Here is a 13,511-nt window from a genome sequence, read left to right on the forward strand (position 1 = left end):
GGCTTTCATATTCCAATGCTGATCATAATGCTGTCTGAGAGTAGAAACGTGTCTACTATTTAAAGGAATGAATGAAAAATATCCGTGATTACCAAGCTAAAATCTTTGTGCTGCAGAGTACCCTACTGTCACATGTTTTTCAATATAACACAAAGTGCTTTGTGATTTGTACATGAATAAGTTACAATTTTGGAGTAAATGAGTACTCACAAAATCCCCAAGAGAAACATGCAATAATATGATGTTTTAGGGCATTATTTTTCCCAGACTTATCCCAGACCACAGGTAACAGGAGAATCATCCCAAAGAATCTGAATTTTAAAGTTCCCAGAATGGGAGGGTGAGGCAGGAGGATCTCAGATTGGAGGCCAGCTTCAGCAACTTATTGAGACCCTTAGCAACTCAGTGATACACTGTTTCAAAATGAAAAAAAAAATTTTTAAAGGACTGGGGAATTTTAAAGTTCCCAGAATGGGAGGCTGAGACAGAAGAGTCACAAGTTAGAGGACGGCCTCAGCAATGAAACAAGACTCTACGAAATCTAGGGAGACTCTGTTTCACAGAATGTGAGAACATCATTGCCAGCTACTCTTCCTACAAAGGACTAAAATTTACAATGTACAAAACACTTAAGAAATTTATCTCTAGCAAAATATATAACCCAATTTTTAAAAAATGCCCAAATAAACTAAACAGACAGTTCACCAAGAAGAAATACAATGGCCAATAAATATGTGAAAAACTGTTCCTCATCATTAGCAAAACTCCCTGAGATTTTCATCTAACCCCAATTAAAATGGAAAACATCAAGAAGTCAGACAACAACAAACGCTAACAAGGATATAGAGAAATACGAAATCTTAAACATTGTTGGTGGGATTACAGATTAGTAAAACTGCTATGGAGATCAATGTGGAGATCCCTCAGAAAACTGGGAATGGATCCAACATACTATCCAGCTATATCACTCCAGGGTATCTTTGCAATATTACTGAAAACAGAATAATATAGAAATATATGCATATCCATGTTCATAGCTGTACAATTCACAATAGCCAGCTTATGGAACTAACCTAGGTGTTTACCAACAGTCTAATGGATTACAAAATTATGAAATGTACACATAATGGAATTCTACTCAACAATAAAGAAAAACAAAATGACGTCATTTTCAGGAAAATTGATGTACCTGGAGAATGTTTTGTTAAGTAAGAGCAGCCAGTCACAGAAAGTGATGGGTCATGTTTTCTCTCTTGTGAGGAAGCTGGGGAGTAATCGGGATACAAGAGGGACTTGTAGAATGCTGTTTTTGAGGCAAGAGAGATAGAGTGTCAGCAGTACTGATGTGCGCTGTTTCGCTCAGTTACCATCTTTCCAGAAGTCCCAGGAGGGACTTCAGATAATGGAGAAGAACCCCAGTGGAGTGAGGAAGGTGTATAGGGGAGTGTGAGGAGGAGGCAGAATTAATGAGTGAACCACTTTCATTGACCTGTGCATACGTGAGAATACCAATGTCAACCTCAATACCATGTACAGTAAAGGGGGAGTGGGAAGGTAGTCGGGGAATATGAGACTATTATGCACCAATAAAAGTATTTTTAAAAAGGAACAGTTGCAACTTGGCCTGGGTAGACCACATCAGTTTAATCACATTCTTTGACAACCCCTTAATATGCGTAGTCTACAGAAAAATCAGTGTGAGATTTGGTGCAAGAGGCCAGAATTCTGGAGTTTCCAAAAAAGTATTACATGAAAGGTCACTGGAGAAGCGGTTAGCCCTTACGGTTTAAGGGGTCCTAGGGAACAAGAATTTGGCCTCTTATGTGTAGCATGAGAGAAAAGATCTAGGGCCAAGGGTTAGAAGCTACAGAAAGACAGAGTTGAGTTCAGTCAGTAGTGGGAGCTGAAAGCAGGCTCAAGAGAGCACTAAGTAGCCCCAAGGCTACTGACCTAGTTACCATCACGCCCCAGGAGGAGCTGCAGCTGGTGCAGCTGGCCCCTGTCACTATTACAGCAACCATGAGCAGGGAGGATGAGACCCAGCAGCCACCCCCGACACCACCCTTAGCACCATGGGCACCAAGCCCTGAACCACAGGTGGCAGCTCAGGGAGCAGCGGCACCTGCCATGGGGACAACAAGGTCATCGCAATGAAGGCTTTGGGAACAGTAAAATGGTTCAATGTAAGAAACATATGGTTTCATCAACAGGAATGACACCAAGGAAAATGTATTTGTACACCGGACTCTCGTAAAGAAGAATAAGCCCAGGACGTACCTCCGCAGTGTAGGAGACGGAGAGACCATGTGGTTTGATGTCATTGAAGGAGAAAAGAGTGCAGAGGCAGCAAATGCTAAAGGCCCTGGTGGAGTCCCAGGTCAAGGCAGTAAATATGCAGCAGACTGTAATCATTAGAGATGCCATCCACGTTGTAGGGGTCCTCCATGAAATTACAGCAGAATTACCAGAATAGTGAGAGTGGGAAAAGAACCAGGGACTAGAGAGTGCTTCCTAAGGCCAGGCCCAACAATGCTGACCCCATGAAAGAGAAGGTTTCCCCCCTACTACGTTCAGATACCCAATGGTCATCGACCACAGTATTCCAACCCTCCTATACAAGGAGAAGTGATGGCACGTACTGTCAACCAAGGTAGAGGAGAATAAGGTAGACAAGTGACAGAATACGTATCGGGGTTACAGAACACGATATTGTAGTGTTCCTTCCAGGGGCCGTCCTCGCCAAAGACAGCCTAGAGAGGATGGCAATGAAGAGGATGAAGAAAATCAAAGAGATGATTCCCAAGATCAACAGCCACCTCAACGTCGGTACCGATGCAACTTCAGTTACTCACACAGACACCCAGAAAACCCTAAAGCACAAGATGGCAAATAGTTTTACAAAAGCAGCTGACTCACCAGTGGAGAATCTTTCCACTCCTGAGGCTGAGTAGGGTGGGATAATGCACCCACCTTACCATCTCTACCATCACTGGGTTTAGTCAAGAAATGAATATGAAATTTCAGCAATAAGAAATGAACAAAAGATTGGATCTGAAGACCTTGCTTGCTTTTTGCCTGTTGACCAGATAACTAGAACTATCTGCATGACCTATGCCACATGGAGTTTTTAATTATTTTTACCTAAATATGTCTCTTTTTGGTAATGACAAATGTGTTTTTCAAAAAAAAAAAAACCTTGGTTTTTCTCAATATGCCTTTAAAATTTTTTAAATTGTTTCATATCTGGTCAGGTTGAGATTGTTAAGAACTTCATTTTTAACCTGTAATAAAAGTTTACAACTTGATTTTTTTTAAAAAAGTCAACAAACTGCATGTACCTGTTAATAAAGGTCTTAAATAATAATAAGAAAAGAAAGACGGAGCTCAGCTAACAATAGGAGGGCTGTGCGTCAACAAAATGATTTTGCTTCTGAAAATAGTGAATTCCCATTGCTGGCATTATTAAACTTTGAACAGAATTTTGTGTCTTCATAAAAGCAACTCACTTCCTAATGAGCGAGTGAACTGTTAGTTTTAATGTAACTCCTAGTAATGAAATTCTGCACAATCTATGACTTTCTTACACAGATTCTCTCTGGTCATATTCTACTGAGGTTAGCTCCAATAAAAGCAGATACATATCACCCTGTATCTTTACTTTTCATTTTCCTTTTGTGCTACTTTCAAAGCCATCCTAGGTCTCTTTTTCTGGCTATCCCTTGAAAGGACCCAGGTAGACACTTCTGGTAACAAAGCGTGTGTTTATGTTGTTGACGGTGGATAATCTCATGACCATCTGCCCCATCTATCATTACTGATTGTGATAAGTCAATTAATGCCAGCCATTTTCCCTGGCAGAAAGCAACAGTCATTATCTGAAGAGCTGTAGATTAATTGCAGTCTTGTCTAGTGAGGTTATTATAATTGATGGTAATCATTTGCTTTGTTTTATAAAGCTGCATGGATGTATGACACAACCAGCAACTACATTTTTATAAAAATTATTCATGTCCTACACAGAAAACTCCTGTATGCTTTGTTGGGGGTTAGTGATAAATGAGCCTATTCAGGGATTCAAATGTCTCAAGCTTTCTTTTAAGAAGGGAAAATTAACTGTTTTTAATAAGCAAGACCCTCAGCTTGCTAATCAAGTCTAAGGATTGATATCCACTATAAAGTAGGATATTTATAACAAAAACAAATACATTTAACCAGGCAAAAGATACTATCAGAGAAGAATCAAGCCTGTGGATCAAGTTGCAGTTAGTGAGACTAGACCAAAATACAAGTTATTTGGGAGAAATTAGACAGTTTTTGGAGGGTGGGTTGGGGAGAACTGGGGATTAAAGCCAGGTGCATTAGGCATTCTACTTCCAAGGTACAACCTCAGATCTTTTTACTTATTTATTTTTTAAAACACAGCCTCACTAGTTTGCCCAGACTGGCCTCAAACCTGTGATCCTCCTGTCTTTACCTCCCAAATGCTTCTGAGATTTATAGGTGTGGGATATCACATCAGCTTTTAATTTCTTATTTTCAAATGGGTAAAAGGTACCCTGAGAATTTCACCAGCCACTCCACAAGATAGTATAGCCTGATCCTTCTATTAATTTCACCCATTCTTTGTATGGCTATTGTCCTTCAAACCTGATGGGGTCTGATCAAGGCATGTCCAGAGCCCAAATTTAACTCAGAGAATCTGGAAGTAAACTGAGGAATGGTTGTGTGTGTGTGTGTGTGTGTGTGTGTGTGTGTGTGTGTGTCAATGGGGATTGAGCTTAGAGGCATTCTACCTCCGAGCTATACCCCCATCCCTATTTTAGTTTTATTTTGAAACAGGTTCTCTCTAGGTTGATGATAGTCTCACTACTTGCTGAGACTCTTCTTGAACCTGCAATCCCCTTTCTCAGCCTCCTAAGTACTGGGATTACAGGCATGCACCACCACACCGGCTGAGAGATGCATATATTGAAAGACAACACAATGTAGATACATTTGAGGTTCATTCAGGAGGAGGATTGTGAAATAGCTTTCTCGGAGCATATTAAAAGAGAATGGAACCAGCATGGTGGCACACACTTGTAATCTCAGTACTTCGGAGGCTGAGACAGGAGGGTCACAGGTTCAAAGACAGGCTCAGCAAGTTAGCAAGACCCTAGTTCAAATTTTAAAAAATAAAAAAATAGGACTGGGCATATAGCTCAGAGGTAAAATCCTCTGGGTTCAATTCCCACAACAGAGAGGAGAGATAAGGGGGGGGGGGAAGAAGAGGAGGGGAGGGGAGATTGAGCAGTTGTGCAGAGGAACATGCTTGCTTCTTCCCATGAAGATGGGCAGAAGCGATTAAATTTCAACCTTTGGAATCTCTGATCCTTCTCAACACACATCTAAGGAAGGCTAAAGTCCACAGATGTTGCTATGGTGATGTAGATGAGATTTATTTTATTAAAAGGAGGAGGGAATCAAAGTCATATGTAAAATATGAGCTTTTTCCCCATTTTTGGTAAATTGAATCAGGAAAGAAATAACAACTATCACAGAATCAACAACTGAGACTAAACAACAGAAAACTCAGGCCTTGTCCTCTTCCAGGAACCAATTAATTGCATCCTTGAGAGACTGGTTTTGCTAAAGCAACACAAATCTGTAGGAATAAACAGCTAACACCAAATTGCCCTGATGTTTGCTTGGGTATGAGGAGCCCCAACAGAGAACCAGGACCCTGGTGTGAATCAGGGTGGGGGGGTGGTACTCAGGTACTTTGATGCCCAGCTGGGATCTCTTGGTGGAGATGTTTTGATGGTACAATTGGAGATTGAAATAATGATAATTTTACTGCCTAAGAATAACATGAGTAATGCATATGAAAGTTCTATTCAGGTGCCATAAGAAAGTGGTTACCTCTGCTCTGGATGCCAGCCCCATCACCCTACTGCTCACCCACCTCAGTCTACCTGTTAGGGATTCTCAAGCTCCCTTCCCTCTCCCAGTCAGGTGCTGATTCCTCCCCACTTCCAGAGAATCCTACATATTTATCTATTCCAGGAGCTTTTGAACCATGTATTATGGGCTTCGTCCAGCCCAGAGTTTTAGAATGGTTTACATTTAAAAGATTTTTGAGAGGGAGGGAGGGAGAGAGAAGGAGGGAGAGGGAGAGAGAAGGAGGGAGAGGGAGAGGGAGAGGGAGAGGGAGAGGGAGAGGGAGAGGGAGAGGGAGAGGGGGAGAGACAGCGAGAGAGAGAAAGAGAGAGGGAGAGGGGGGAGAGGAGGAAGATGAACAAATACCATATGGGAACTTTAAAAGTCTAAATATTTACTTCCTGATCTTTTACATAGGAACTTTACTGACCCCCAGTCTATGCTTTAACTGATCATGGTGGATTCTTCTTTGCTGATGAGAATTTTATCTCAACCATCACTGTTCATCCAGCACCTTGTACACTGTCTGACACATGAAACCATCAATAAATTTTTACTGAGTGAAGGAGCTAATGAGCTTAGTAAACCACCAAGGACAAGAGCTGTTCATCTCTGTACACCATGTACCTAGCATAGTACCATATGTACAGTCAATGCTTCAGTAATATTGATGAGAGGAGTCATTCAGTTGCTAAATGAACAGTTCAATCAACCATTAGAGTCCCAAGAACACTGTATAAGCTTTTTCCCCTCTGAAGCTCTGTGTTGTGTTGAATTTCTTGACAACACAAAAAATATACAACCCTATTCAAGTCGAAGATGGGGTATTTAGATAAAAGCTGCCCAAAGTCCGGTGTGGTGGTGCAGGCCCATAATCCCAGTGCATTATTACACCAGAAACTAGAAAAGAATGAGAGGAGTTAGTTCATAATTGCCATTAAGTCATCTTTTGAGATTTCTCTGGGAAAAAAGTAAGCTTTGTGAAATTCAAAATGTATTAGTAAAGCATGAACCAAGCCCTATCATAAACGTGGTAGAGGACATCGAAGGACTGTACAATGCAATGTCACCCTGCAGGGATTTCAGATCCACTGGGGAAACAAGGCATAGACTTGAATCAAGTATCGTGTGATGTGATCCGCATCTTGCTCCATCAGGCCCCCAGCTGGCTGCAGTATCTCACAGCTTTGTGATTTACCTTCACTGGTCCATCAAGTTAACAAACATTATCTACTCCATGCCACAGTGAGAAAACAGATAGAAATCCCTACCGGTAGGGTATTTGCGGTCAAGTGGGAGTAGACACATGATAAATAATAAGCATAATAGATGAGTACGTTTTTTTATTTTTTTTATTTTTTTTGGTGGTACTGGGGTTTCTGGAAGCCCTTCTACCTCCGGGCTACACTCCCAGACCTATTTTATATATTTTTTGAAACAGGGTCTCTTACGCCAGCGCGGCTGGCTTCGAACCTGCGCGATCCTCCTGTCTCCGCCTCCCAAGCGCGGGGATTACAAGCGTGCGCCACCACGCCCGGCTGAGTACGTTTTTTATGGTCAGTAAGGATATGATAAAGGGAGTCAGGTGCAGTAGTACTCACCTGTAATCCCAGTACTTAGGAGGCTGAGATAGAAAAATTGCAGGTTCAAGGCCAGCCTCAACAATTTAGCAAGACCATCAGCCACTTAGCAAGACCCTGTTTCAAAATAATAAAAACATTAAAAATTAAAATATCTTTGATACAGCTCAGAGGTTGAATCACCCTGGGTTCAATACCCAGCATAAGAGGAAGGAAGGACAGATGGACAGACAGAAGGAGGGAAGAAAGGAAGGAAGGAAGGAAGGAAGGAGGGAAAGAAATGAATGGAGGGAAATGGTAAAGGTTATAGGGACAGAAACAGGGCAGAATAAGGTTGTGAGAAGATGCGGAGTGAGGGTAGTGAGTTATAAGTCTAAATTGAATGGCCAGTGCAGATCTCATGGAAAGGGTGACATCCGTCAGGTTCCTAGTTGGTGTCCAGGGGAAGGGCATTTCAGGCAGGGACAACAATTAGCACAACGTTCCCGAAGGAGGAGAGAGCTGTGAGCACTTACGGAAGAGCAGGAGCAACACGAGCACATGGGTCGGTGATAACGTAGAAGGCCGGAAAAGCAGGAGCAGGGCCCAGGTCTGCTGCGGAGCGAGAGGGTCTTCTTTGCACAAACTTTGGCTTTTACTCTGAGTAAATCCCAAAGCACACTCACATAAGTCCTCCCACTTAATCAGCAAACACTAGCTCAATGGGGTGCCGTTAATGTCATCTCCTTCTTACCTGGGGAGGGGGGAGAAGGCCTATGATCATCCAGGCAATAAATGAACAAGGTTAGACTTAACTCAGGTCTTCTGATTTACAGCTGCTTAACAGAGGCCACGGTTTATCCACAAGCCCCTTACCAGTGCTTATTTGCCTGCTCTGGGTCCCAGCAGAGCACACTGGGAAAATACAAAAAATGAAAGTCAACGGGTTTCCTTTAAGGAGCCCATGATTCAGCAGAGGATCCTGTCTTCCCAGTTAGATTGCTAACTCCCTGAAAACCCAGAGTAGGTTGTAGTTTTTAAATATCTCCCCAGAGCTGAGCGTGGTGGTACGCATCGGTAATACCAGTACTTGGAAGGCTGAGACGAGAGGATCACAGATGGGAGGCCAGCCTCGGCAGTTTAGCAAGGCCCTCTCAACTTAATGAGACCCTGTATCAAAATAAAAAATAAAATAGGGCTGGGGATGTAGCTCAGGAGTATAATACCCTTGGGTTCAGTCACACACACACACATACACACACACACACACACACACACACACACATACACACACACACACAACCCACCCCCATATATACAGTGGGCTCTAGGAAAATGTTTCTGAATGAATAGGTTGAATGACTAAATTAAGATCATTTCAAAGACTGTAGCTTTCAACGTGCTTAAATGATACCCAGTATATTATGAAATAAATTCTATAGTCATGACAAACCTAATTAAGCTAATGTCAATATTAACAGAAGTTCTAGAATTTTTTATGTTAAATTATTCACAAATTCAAGGTAAGCGAATTCTTCAGGGTACCTGGGAGGAGTGATGAAATAATTGAGAGCTTGTGTGCTAAAATAATTCATTTAGATGCTTCGTGTCAGCTCTGGAATTACTCCCAGGATCAAGCTAGGGAGCTTGTCTTTGCCAATGCTACAAGCCCAAGCTTTGCATTTTGAGAGCCAGGCCCATCCAGAGTGAGCAAACTGGCCTCTGAGAAGCAGAGAAAACAGGGGTCAGGAGCCCAGATGGTGGTCAGGCACAGCAAACAAACCAGCAAGTGGGCAGTGACTCTGATCTACCAATGGCAAGTCTTCCCTCTGGACATTTTTATAATTACTTCTGGGAAAGGACAACTAGTCAGTCAGCAGCCTCCTGAACTGCCAATTTTATATGGACGGGGCTGGGCAGCCTGAGAGAGAAGACACTGCATTTGACGACAACCTGCTGAGGCCAATTCGGCATCCCTCTGGCTCTGTCCTAACCTGCATCCTTCCTATGGCCTGGTCCCATCTTGTGAGGCACTATGGCAGCCACCCCCCCCCCCCGGGCTCTGATCTCCCCCCAACGGTGTTTCCTCTAAAGCAAAGAGGGAGCCATTTCATCACAAGGAGAATTTTAAAGATAAGAATTAATTAGAATGCATGAGGTTCAGCCTTAGAATTGATTGTCACCCTGGAAACCACCACTCATGGCTTGACAATGTTGCAGGGTCTCAGTTTATTTAGTAAGCATAAACACTGCAATCAGAGGGATAAGTACTACTCACAATACTCCCGTGAACTAGCTGGGTTCTTTCAACTCATTTCCAAAAAGCCACGGGACTAAAACTCATCAAAACAGGAGGTCTTAAATAAGAATGACCTGGTCACTGCTGCTCCGACCCCCACCAACAGTTGGTAAAAACTTGCAAAAGCTCCATGAAAGATCCTAGCTCCCACTTCCAGATACAGACCTGAACTTGGAAAGAGCAAGTCCACCTGCAACCTCCACCCCAAGTGTCCTGTCAGAAGAGTCTTTGAGGTTACCTCTTCCAACACAGCTACTGCCTAAACAAAGGACAGATCCAGTGCCAAAAAGGGTGACAGACCTGCCCAAGGTCACTGAAATTTAGTAGCAGAAATAGAATCAGAACCTAAATTTCTGACTCTTAATTTGGGCTTTTAAATTTTAAAATTTAAAATTCTCTCAAGTTGCAGGATTCAGAAGGCCCTTTAGGTCATTTGATTTGATGGCCAAGTAGAGCAAGTATACCCCTAGGATCAGATATCCTGCATTACAGAGCAGGACCCTGCCACAAGGACATTTATAGAGTCAGCCTCAAAATAGCAGACGCTGTTTGGTTATCTTAGAAGCATGAGCAATGATGAGCATCCCTGAGGAAATTGGTTTGAAGGTCTCAAATTACTCCTCCCAGAAAAGACCACCCATACACGAACAAGTCATAATAGTTCCTGATCGCAAGAAATGTGGAAATTAAAGGCTGGAGGACTAAATATAGAAAGTGTAATGCCTTAAAGATCCTTTCTTGGTCTCCATATGAAAAAGCAATCAAACTATAGCACTAAGAACCTAAGACCAAAGCAATACTTCTGCGCAGTTTGAATCCTCCCACCCACGCACCCCAGTAACCTCCGGAACAGCTCGGTAATATTAAATATAAGTAGTCTAGATAATAAAATTGCAAGATTAAATCATTAGATGCCGAGCCACTTCATGGATGTTCTGCTATACAATTCAAAACAAAGCCGTTTAAAACTCCCAGATTCATTTGCTCTGACATATCGATAAACTTTTGCTGAAACAAAGCTAATCATCTCAATGGTGCCGACTTAATTGCTCGCCAGTTGACAGATAATAAACAGACCTGAGGATTAAAATATGAACTAATTACTGTACTCAATTCCATTTACTTGATTTCACGTTCCATTAATTTTTTTTTTTTTTTGCATAGTTTCTGGTGGAAGCCTTAGATTTATGGTTGCCCCAAATGAATTACACCACTTAGTTGCCTGTGGCGTGCTCATGTTCAGAATTGGTCGGAAAGGGCAGAATTCTGGGCGGTAAATATTTAGCCGAAGCAGCCTAGGATATAGTAAGTGAAGGTAATTATCCATTTCCAAATACCAGCCAGAGTCAGCCTCTGTGAATCTGTCCCCATCTCGGCACTAAAAGGGCAGCGCTAGAATTACTCTCATGATTATTCATTGGGTCTGCTTGTTAGAGGCGGTCTCCAAAAGAGATTGTTGCTCTGGTGGGAAGCAGAGGACTAGCAGGCTTGGGGGAAGGGGGCAGTGGCCTATGAGTCAGTCTCTCGACCTACCAGATAGAGGGCAACATCTTGACTCAGAATATCTGCCTTAGAGGGCCTGCTGTCACTTCCTACTTGTGTGATCTCAGTAAAAAAGAATCTTGTTGCCTTTTTAAGCCTTTTAAATTGTGAGATGGGAGCCAGACGTGGTGGTGCATGCATGATGTAATCCCAATACTTGGGAGGCTGAGATAGGGGGATCGCAGGTTCACGGCCAGCCTCAGCTACTTCGTGAGATCCTCGGTGACTTAGTGAGACCCTGTTTCAAAACTAAGAATAAAAAATAGGGCTCAGAGTGTAGCTCAGATAGAATGTCCCTAGGTTTAATCCCCAATACTACAAAATAGAAAAAAAAATTAGTGAGATGGGGCCAATGATGTCGGTCCTATATCTGCCATAGGGTAAATATGCAGTGAAGAAAATAAATAAATAACCTTCCCATGGTAGGGCTTTTTAAAGTCATAAAGTGCTGTATAAGTCTGTTACCAGCCAGCCTAACCCTTAGAACTGAGATAGCCTACACTCCTTGCAGATAAGATGTATTAAGATAATCACAATGGACTACCCTGAGTTCTACTATGAGTGCACACTATGGCCCAGGCCCTGTGTTCAGGGCCTTAGCACATCCAGCCCTCACAATAAACCTGTGACCTGGCACTCATGAGCACCCTTTTATATACGAAGAAATGAAAAGCTTAGAGAAGTTAAACATTCCACTGCTAGCTACACGATTGCTACAGGAAAGAGCTACTATTTGAACCCAGGTCTGATTCCATCTGTGCACGGAGTCACTTTAGACCCGGCACCTTTGCCTCTCTGGCTCTGCCTCCAAGCAGCTATTTGATCACAGGTAAGTCCATTCTCTCTGAACCTCCGTGCCCTAGTCTACTACCTGAGATGCTCTTCCAACTCCTCTCAGTTTTGCTTTAAAAACAGCCTGCACTTTTTCTGGCTTTAAAGTGAGACAAGAGCCTATTCCTTCAAGTGACTCAGAAACAACATGAAACAAGCAGAAACCCCACATGGTTTGTGCTTGCTGAAGACCCTGACTTCCTTCACCTTCTCCTCCTTCACAGACAGCAGCTAGGAAGTTACATGCAGATGTACAACTTTATTTTTCTCTTTGTATTTTAAAATGTAATAATCAAAGTATTACATCTCTGCAAATTTGTGCATAAACACACCTATTCCCCCCTGCAAAGCATGAGAAACTGTATTCTTTTGTCTCAGAGGTATCTTCATTGAATACATTTTCTTGCTTTGAATCTATTTGCCGAGCTAGAAAATTTCTAGATTTGGCTTTGAAAATGAATCCTACTGGAGCTATTTAGCAAATGAGCTTAGCCAGGAAGTTTTAAATCACACTCCCAGCAAGGAAAAGCTGGGGGAAGAACCTGTAATCACAGATACCTGTGTCAGGACTTGGTGGCCCTGCATCAGTTTTTCAAAGCAAATCCTTAGATCTGTTTTGGGATAGATTAATTTGTGCATGGACCCAAATGTCCACCCCAGAACAGCTGCTGTTTCTGTAAGGTCCTGGGAGAGAGCACCTGCCTCTTTAGGGCTGATGTGTTCCCCTGGCCCAGGTGAGGAGCTGTGACCTACGGGCATGAGCTGCTGTGAACTATGAAGGTGAGGAGTGTCCAGGTATCCACTCCTGGGTTTGAGCCCTGGCTCTATCACTTATCTCTTGTGACCTTGGGCCAATTACTCAACCCCTAGTGCCTCCTTAATAAGTTTCCTCATTAATAAGATGAGTCAAGTAGTGATGGCCATGCTGCAGGTTGGCTTCCCCCACTGGTGCACGCTTGTAATCCCAGCATTCGGGAGGCTGAGACAGGAGGACCGCGGTTTGTGGACAGCCTCAGATACTTAGTGAGGCCCTTGGAAACTCAGTGAGGCCCTGTTTCAAAATAAAGAATAAAAAAAATAGGACTAGGGGTGTAGCTTGGAGGTAGAATGCCCCTGGGTTCCATCCCTGATACTGCAACAACAACAACAATAATAATAATAATAATAATAATAACAACAACAACTTCAGCAACTTCAACTGTACGCTTTGATGTGATTTCATGAATGTGGTCACATAAACACCACCACAATGGTCTAGAATATTTCAAAATAAAGAATAAAAAATAGGGCAGAGGGTGTAGCTTGGAGGCCAAATGCCCCTGGGTTTCATCCTCAAACCCGTAAAATAAATAAATAAATAA

The 13,511-nt window shown here is 42.6% G+C and overlaps 1 protein-coding gene and 1 pseudogene across 2 annotated transcripts in view; both read left to right on the forward strand.

Annotated features, from left to right (window-relative positions):
* The window catches only part of CA10 (carbonic anhydrase 10), a gene marked incomplete at both ends in the record, with an annotated part of 532,584 nt that overhangs the window by 415,764 nt on the left and 103,309 nt on the right, over positions 1-13,511 (forward strand). The gene's annotated exons all lie outside the window — the stretch shown is intronic.
* On the forward strand, positions 2,020-2,951 carry LOC308274809 (Y-box-binding protein 1-like; annotated as a pseudogene). The gene has a single exon. The product of its transcript is annotated as a Y-box-binding protein 1-like (transcript).

This window comes from Muscardinus avellanarius (assembly GCF_963383645.1).
Source record: "Muscardinus avellanarius genome assembly, chromosome: 16".
NCBI lineage: Eukaryota > Metazoa > Chordata > Mammalia > Rodentia > Gliridae > Muscardinus > Muscardinus avellanarius.